The sequence below is a fragment of the Ornithorhynchus anatinus genome, chromosome 6, assembly GCF_004115215.2.
Source record: "Ornithorhynchus anatinus isolate Pmale09 chromosome 6, mOrnAna1.pri.v4, whole genome shotgun sequence".
In the NCBI taxonomy this organism is placed as follows: Eukaryota; Metazoa; Chordata; class Mammalia; order Monotremata; family Ornithorhynchidae; genus Ornithorhynchus; species Ornithorhynchus anatinus.
In genome coordinates, this window is record NC_041733.1 from 40429365 (window position 1) to 40438255 (window position 8891).

Here is an 8891-nt window from a genome sequence, read left to right on the forward strand (position 1 = left end):
TGGAGACCTTGTCCCAACCCCCCTCCTCCCGCCCCCGTTTCCAAGCCTCTCACAGCCCCGTTTGTGTTCACTCGGGGCAGGTGGGAAGGATGGGAGGGGAAGCCAGGAAATCTGGCTGATGTCCCAAGCAGATTTTGAAAAAGGTCTCTTTCTTTCTGTCATCGTCCCCACGTTGGGATCATTTTGCACTGGCAAGAGCTCGCCCTCTTGGGCTGCCTTTTTCGGCCTCCTCTGCCCTTTCATCTCCCGTGGCGAAGGTCTGTTTTACAAATTTTAGTTCCTATTAAGGAGCCCGGACCCCTCTATTGACCCAGGGCAACAGCTTCTCTCAAGACTCTGTCATCTGTGGCGGACTAAGTTCCATCTGAACCCCGGGTAGAGGACAGTACGTCTCTTCAGCCCCAGTCCCTTCTACGTGCGGCTTGGCCCGAGACCGCCTCAGGGAATCATTGGCTCGGATGGCTCAAAAAAAAAAAAAAAAGTTCCTGAGGAGACGTGAAATGAGCCAGCGGTGCCAGAATATGGGGCAGGCATGTTGGCACGTACACGCTTTGACTCTAAATATATACCCTTTACGATTCAAATACATCTCCACCATTGACCTCGGAGCCCACCCTCTCGTTCTGGCCAGACATGGAGGCTTGGAACTCTTCTCGTGAAACCTCATCTGTTTCCCCGTGAAGCGTCGGAAACACATCTGACGCTTTAGGAGACGGTTCCTCCACCTGACTACATCTCCGCCTCGTCTAGTCACCCAGATGTGCGAAACGGGGCCTCGAAAGACTCGGTCGTCTGGAAAGAGCCAGGAGCAGTACTGGGCCCCCAGGCCAATCCATCGATGGGATTTATTGAGCGCTGATTGCGCGCAGAATGTACAGAGTATAGGCGATAAGCAGACGTGATTCCTGCCTGCCCTCAAGAGCTGACGCTTTAAAGGGGGAGGCAGGCAGACAGATGCTAAAATAATTTATGGGTAGGGGAAAGGGATTCAGAGTAAAGATAATGGGTGTAAGTAATGTAAGGGCAAGAGGGAATAGTACCTAATTACCTGGGTAAAATAATGGGGGAACAAAATGGGGTGGGGAGATGAGATTGTCAGGGAAGGCTTCCTGGAGGAGATGTGATCTGGAGGGCTTTGAAGATGGGAAAAGGGGTGATCCTCAGGGAGGACCCCCAAACCATTCGGACAGTTTTATTCCAATCAATGAATGGTATTTATTGAGCTCTGACTGTGCGGAGCAGTGTACTAAACGCCTGGGGGAGTACAATCCATCAGAATTAATGGACATGTTCCCTGTCCTTAAGAAGCTTCCACGTTCCTCCATGTGGCTCCCTGCCTTCTGGACATTTCCTTTCCGTGGAGAGGGGTCAAAGGCTGCTTGGTGAATGAATCACAAGAGGGCACCATTGCCTTTAGAAAAATACCAGGAATGCGGCGGGGAGGATGAATCGGGTATTTTGTTCCTAAACGTGCTGGCATCACAGAGACTTGAGGTCGATGGGCGCCACCGGCCTTGAAAGGTGGATTGCAAGTAGCTTTAATTTTGCCGCACCGTCTCAAGTCTCTCGCTACCCTCGGATGAAATGTGCAAGTCGAAACGTCCCAGAGCGACGATCGATGCCCAGCCCAGCAGCTTCCAACTCTGGCTCTGTCAGAGTAGCACAGAAGCGTTCTTTCTGTTGGAGGCCGGTACTGAATGGTTCCTTTTGCAGGGAATCACACAGCTCATATTTTCCCGTGCACCTCACACCCGCACCAAAATAACCGAACAACGTTACTGTGCAGTGTCTGGTTTCAGGAAAGTGGCTTCTAGGGTTACCGGTTTGAAGCCCTGGAGGATTCTGGGATCATCACCTCTTGGTGGTTGGGGGGGAGTTTACATGCAATTGGGGTGTACCCTCTAGGTAACGGGGGCGGGCGGCTTGGGTCCACCCGTTTTGTGTGGAAACGGGAGGAGGTGGCCGATCCAAAGGGAAGTGGAACTTCTCCCTCTCTGAACCGAATGAGCTCTGGTAATCTGGGGTCTCGCTGCCCAGACAGCACTGAACAGATTTCAGAGTCCTTGGGGGTGCTTGTCAGCACAGCCCTGGAAGGCTCTGAGTTAGGTGAAGGTAAGGCTTTGTGGTGAGGTGGGGGCTGGGGAATCTTCAGCAGGGGGCAGTTGTTGGACAGGAGACCGGTAAACCCATCGAGAGAACTGCAGCCCTAGAATTGCCTATGGTGAAGTTGGAAATTCAGAAAAAAAAAAGTCGATTCACACAAGTTTTACCTCCACTTGTATGCTTATGTGCCCGTGCATAAGCTTCTCTCCCTCCTGACCTCTCTTCCCTCTTTTTCTTCCCTTCCCTCTCCAATTTTCTAGTGCTGTTTGTTAAGCACTTGCTATGGGTCAGGCACTGTGGTAAATACAAGTTAATCAGGTTGGTCATAGTCTTAATTCCCACTTTACAGATGAGGTGACAGGCCCAGAGAAGTGAAGTGGCTTGCCCAGGGTCTCACAGCAGACAAATAGTGGAACTGGAATTAGAACCCAGTTCCTCCTGACTTCCAGGCCCATGCTTTTTCCATTAGGTCACACTGCTTCTTTCCTCCCTCTTTTCCACTCTCCTTTTCTTCCCTTCTTCCCTTCCTTTTGTCTGTCCCTTACTCCCTTCTTTCCTCCCTTCCCCTTCCAGCTCCCAACAGGACCAATCTGCTATGAATCAGACAGGGCTAGCCTACCCGGGTCCAACTTTGCCAGGAGAAGCTACATTTCTGGTTTGTTACATCACCTTGAGATTGGTATACCCAGTCCCACTCGTTCTGTTCTAATAAGGAAAAACTGGCAAGGGCTCCAGTTGAAATTTGTTTTGTCATGTTTAGTGAGTTTTATTTTGTCTACCAGGCTATTTTTTTTTAAAAGGCAACTTGAATTTGTTAGCTCCCGCCTCTGTTGGTCATATTTCACGTTCAGACTATTTTCTCCTTATTTGGCTACCTCGAGCGGAAATGAAAACTGGCGATCGGGCCCACCAAACCCAAGACAGCTGTGCTGAACAGGGGGCAGTTAATATGTTTCAGATTGGAGAGGCAGGAAGGAAAGCAGACAAAATGGGAAAGATTCAGTAACTGGGGAGATGTTGATTCGCTTCCCCAGTTACAGACGATACAAAGATGGTCTCAATCAGCCAATCGATGGTATTTATTGGGTGCCTACTATGTGCAGAGCACTATATTAAGCGCTTGGGAGAGTACCGACAATTAGCAGACATGTTCCCTGCCCATAATAAGTGTAATCTAGAGGAACCCTACCCTCTCAAGGGTCCGGGGGAAGAGGTGGTCCTCATCTATCATGGATTCAACCTAGCAGTAGTCACATGGGGGGCTGAATGCAGATGGTGATCCGTGTTTCAATCAGTCATTCAATGCTATTTATAGAGCACCTCTAGATTATAAGGCTCTTTGTGGCCAGGGAACGTGACTAATCCAACCCTATTGTACTGCATTCATTCATTCAATAGTATTTATTGAGCGCTTACTATGTGCAGAGCACTGTACTAAGCGCTTGGGATGAACAAGTCGGCAACAGATAGAGACAGTCCCTGCCGTTTGACGGGCTTACAGTCTAATCGGGGGAGACGGACAGATGAGAACAATGGCAATAGAGTCGAGGGGAAGAACATCTCGTAAAAACAATGGCAACTAAATAGAATCAAGGCGATGTACAATTCATTAACAAAATAAATAGGGTAACGAAAATATATACAGTTGAGCAGACGAGTACAGTGCTGTGGGGATGGGAAGGGAGAGGTGGAGGAGCAGAGGGAAAAGGGGAAAAAGAGGGTTTAGCTGCGGAGAGGTAAAGGGGGGATGGCAGAGGGAGAAGAGGAGCTCAGTCTGGGAAGGCCTCTTGGAGGAGGTGAGTTTTAAGTAGGGTTTTGAAGAGGGGAAGAGAATCAGTTTGGCGGAGGTGAGGAGGGAGGGCGTTCCAGGACCGCGGGAGGACGTGACCCAGGGGTCGACGGCGGGATAGGCGAGACCGAGGGACGGTGAGGAGGTGGGCGGCAGAGGAGCGGAGCGTGCGGGGTGGGCGGTAGAAAGAGAGAAGGGAGGAGAGGTAGGAAGGGGCAAGGTGATGGAGAGCCTCGAAGCCTAGAGTGAGGAGTTTTTGTTTGGAGCGGAGGTTGATAGGCAACCACTGGAGTTGTTTAAGAAGGGGAGTGACATGCCCAGATCATTTCTGCAGGAAGATGAGCCGGGCAGCGGAATGAAGAATAGACCGGAGCGGGGCGAGAGAGGAGGAAGGGAGGTCAGAGAGAAGGCTGACACAGTAGTCTAGCCGGGATATAACGAGAGCCTGTAACAGTAAGGTAGCCGTTTGGGTGGAGAGGAAAGGGCGGATCTTGGCGATATTGTAGAGGTGAAACCGGCAGGTCTCGGTAACGGATAGGATGTGTGGGGTGAACGAGAGGGACGAGTCAAGGATGACACCGAGATTGCGGGCCCGAGAGACGGGAAGGATGGTCGTGCCATCCAGGGTGATAGAGAAGTCTGGGAGAGGACCGGGTTTGGGAGGGAAGATGAGCTCAGTCTTGCTCATGTTGAGTTTTAGGTGGCGGGCCGACATCCAGGTGGAGACGTCCCGGAGGCAGGAGGAGATGCGAGCCCGAAGGGAGAGGGAGAGGACAGGGGCGGAGATGTAGATCTGCGTGTCATCTGCGTAGAGATGGTAGTCAAAGCCGTGAGAGCGAATGAGTTCACCGAGGGAGTGAGTGTAAATGGAGAACGGAAGAGGGCCAAGAACTGACCCTTGAGGAACTCCAACAGTTAAAGGATGGGAGGGGGAGGAGGCTCCAGCGAAGGAGACCGAGAATGACCGGCCAGAGAGGTAAGAGGAGAACCGGGAGAGGACAGAGTCCGTGAAGCCAAGGTGAGATAAGGTATGGAGGAGGAGGGGATGGTCGACAGTGTCAAAGGCAGCAGAGAGGTCAAGGAGGATCAGAATGGAGTAGGAGCCATTGGATTTGGCAAGAAGGAGGTCATGGGTGACCTTAGAGAGAGCGGTCTCAGTAGAGTGGAGGGGACGGAAGCCAGATTGGAGGGGGTCTAGGAGAGAATGGGAGTTAAGGAATTCTAAGCATCCCAAGCACTTAGTACAGTGCTCTGCACACAGAGACGGGGACTGTGCCCAACCTAATTGACTTGTACCTGCCCCAGCACTTAGAATGGTGTTTGACACATAGTAAGCGCTTTCCTAATACCATACAAACAGTAAATACCTCTTTTGTGTAGAGCACTGTACTATGCGCTGGGAAGAATACAAGCAAATCAGGTCAGACACAGTCCCTGTCCCACGTGGGGCTCACAGTCTTAACCCTCATTTTTCAGATGAGGTAACCGAGGCCCAGAGAACTGAAGTGACTTGCTTAGGTCACACAGCAGACAAGTGGCAGAGCCAGGATTAGAACCCATGATCTTTTGACTCCCGGGCCTGTGCTATCCACACCGTGCTACTTCTACTCAGCACTCGGGAGAGTACAGTGCTAGACACAATCCCTGTCCATCCTACTTTACTTTCAGATTCTAGCTATCTTATTCTGAGCCCTGCTGTGTGGTCCAGAGGAAATGAAATTGGGAGCCCTGGGTTCTAATCCCAGGTCGGCAGGTGAAAGTGGGGCCGCCCCTCTTGCCCACCTGCTCACTGGCTCACTGCACTGAGTTCCCTGGGGAAGTCTGACTTGCCAGGTGCGTGGCTGTATTTCTCGAGAGCACGTGTGCGAGGGACGTGTAAATCATCGTCGGGGTGACACCAAGACCCGTGGACCCAATCCCCGGCCTCTTGGGGCGTCAACTGCCCACTCAAGGACGGCTGTCAACGGTAAAAGGGAGGTAGGTTGGTCGTGTGGTAGGGCAAACTGGAATCTTTGACACTTAAGCTCACTTTGGGCAAGGAACGTGTCTGCCAATTCTCTTGTATTGCGCTCTCCTAAGCACGTAGTACAGTGCTCTGCACATAGTAAGCGCTCGATAAATACTATTGATTGCTCACCGATAATCCCCAAATCTGCTTCAAATGCATAGTTGGAGCTGCCCTCTTCTCCAATTCAAAAGGTTTAAAAAAGGCTAGCGGCTAGCAGAACGGCCTGAGCTGCAATTTTGACCGGAAGACGGACCTGTAGGAGGAGGGGAGGCGAGACAGGGGACTGTGACAGGTGAGCCGAGCCATGCCGGGAGTGCACGCTGGAGTGGGTGTGGGGCGGGGAAGGGCCCAGTGACCACAGCGGCCATCCGCTGCCCACCCGGCACGGCGGCAGCCGCGTCCCCACCTGACAGGCGCCAGGGCTGGGCTAGGCAGCGGCAGCCGCTCTCTCCGCCTCGTGCTGTAAGCTAGCTGACCGCGTGCTCTGGGGGAGGTGGGGTCGCTGCCTCTCTCCTTGATCAACGGTATTTATTGAGCGCTATGTACAGAACACTATACCAAGTGGTTGGGAGAGCACAACGTAACAATATGAACAGGCACATGCCCACCCCACAGTGAGCCTATGGGCGAGAGGACGGCCTGATTGACTCTGCGGCCCTGTCTTACGGGATACTGGCTACAATGCAGTGGATCCATCAATGAGGACCATTTGCCCAGGAGGCTTAGAAGCATGAGAAATTTCTCTCCTCACCCCACACTATTTTAACATCATTCATTGGTACTGTTGAATTTTTCATTCCCTCCGTATCAGTGGTAATTCATTCACACTGATCTGTGGCTCTCCCCTCCTGAAGTGGGAACCCCGTGCTAGGTGTGGTGGATCTGGTTTTTGTTTTTGTAAAACACGTGCTTGGTCCAGAGTTAAATGTCTTTATTAGTCTAGAACTAGTTGGGGGTTGTGGGGGTCGGGGGTCTGGATGGGAGAAAGGCAGTGCAAAAACCATCTGGGAGATATTAGGAGAAAAGGCAGGAGGGCCTTTGAGAGCAGGCGTACCCTTTGGCGAAGGGGATGGTACTTCTTTGCTGACAGTCCCCTCCTTCCATGTTCAAGCAGTTGTGAGTTTCTTTTTCCTTTTAGTATTTAAGCACTTACTCCGCACTCAGCACTGTTCTAAGTGTTCTGGGAGAGAGAGAAGATAATCAGGTGAGACCCAAGTCCCTGCCCCACATGGGCTGCCCATTCTTACTCCCCATTTTACAGATGAGGTAACTGAGGTACAGAGAAGTGACTTACCCAAGGTCACACGGCAGACACGTGGCAGATTAGAACCCTGGACCCTCTGACTCCTAGGCCCGTGTGCTATCCTTTTAAGACCCACTGCTTCTCTGAATGAACACCTATTTAGTGCAGGGCACTGAATTAAGCACTTAGGCCTTCCCAGATCTCCAGTGCTGTTGGGGGAGAAGCCAGCAGGATGATAATTAGCCAGAAAGCCTGGCCACCAGCACAGGCGTTTAATGTCCAACTACCCTCCTCACTGCATTCACGTGGAGCGCCCCTGACACATTTTGCGGTGCCCGGGAGCTCAAAAGGTGGGCGAGAGGCGAGAACCATGGCTCTGCATTATCAAAAAGGTGATTTATCGTGGGAAGAGATTCTCCGTAAGAACTTTCTCTTCCATCCTGATCCTTGCAGCATGGAGATGTTCTCTTGTGTAGTATTCCCCACCCCCCACCCCCCTTCAAAAAGCCTGATGATCTTACATGAGTGTCATTGATTAGCCTGTGAGCCCATCATTGGGCAGGGATTGTCTCTATTAGTTGCTGAACTGTCTATTTCAAGCGCTTAATACAGTGCTCTGCACATAGTAAGTGCTCAATAAATACGATTGAATGAATCATGTGCAGCGGCTGTATTCATGCTGGTACAGCTGACTGCTACCCCTCCTCCTCATCAGAAGCAGTGTGGCCTAGTGGATTGGGCCTGGGAGTCAGTAGGACCTGGGTTCTAAGCCTGGTTCCGCCACGTGTCTGTGGGACCTTGGGCAAGTCACTTCACTTCTCTGGGCCTCATCTGTAAAAGAGGGATTGAAGAGTGAGAGTCACATATGGGACAGGGACTGTGTCCGATCCTAATAACTTGTACCCCGCCGCCCCCCCCCCCCCCCCCCCCCCAGCTTAGAACATTGGCACACAGTAAGCACTTAAGTACCATAATTATCATCATCACGGGGCCAGCGCTCACTAGCACTCGCACTAGCGAGCCAAGCTTTGCTGGAAATCCATGGTGCCGAGGAGGGCGCTGAGGGAGAAGGATGGTTTCTCGGCTGCTTCTGGGAGAGTTAACTTCTAACAAAACAAGTTTTAAAAATAGCCCATTTTTGCTCCATGAAAGGGCTGGGAAGTACCTGGAAACAAGAGGCCTGTTCTATGCCACCCTGGGCCAAATTGAGAAATACCATAGGCTAATGAGACACCCCCATCCTTTTTTCTTTTCCCTACTCAGTACACCACTTCCGTTACTATTTCCATAAGCTTTTTGAATTTGAAAGGAACCATTGTTTCTTTCCTATGGATCTTGAGCCACCTGCAGGAACAACCTGAGACTGTAAAGGGCTAGCACAGATTGGGTGTCTAATCTACAGTCCCAGACACCCTGCCATGCCTGCCCCACCCCCGCTAAGCATGGTATAGTGGATTGAGCACGGGCCTGCGATTCCGCAGGTTACGGGTTCTAATCCCCGCTCTGCCACCTGTCTGTTGTGTGACCTTAGGCAAGTCACTTCACTTCTCTGTGCCTCGGTTCCCTCATCTGTAAAATGGGGATGAAGGCTGTGAACTCCATGTGGGACAGGGACTGTATCCAACCCAATTACCTTGTATCTACCCCAGTGCTTAGAACAGTGCCTGGCACTTAGTAAGGGCTTAACAAATACTATAGTCATCATCATTATGAAGCAGAATCAGTGCTCCACCGCTTTCTCTTTTGGG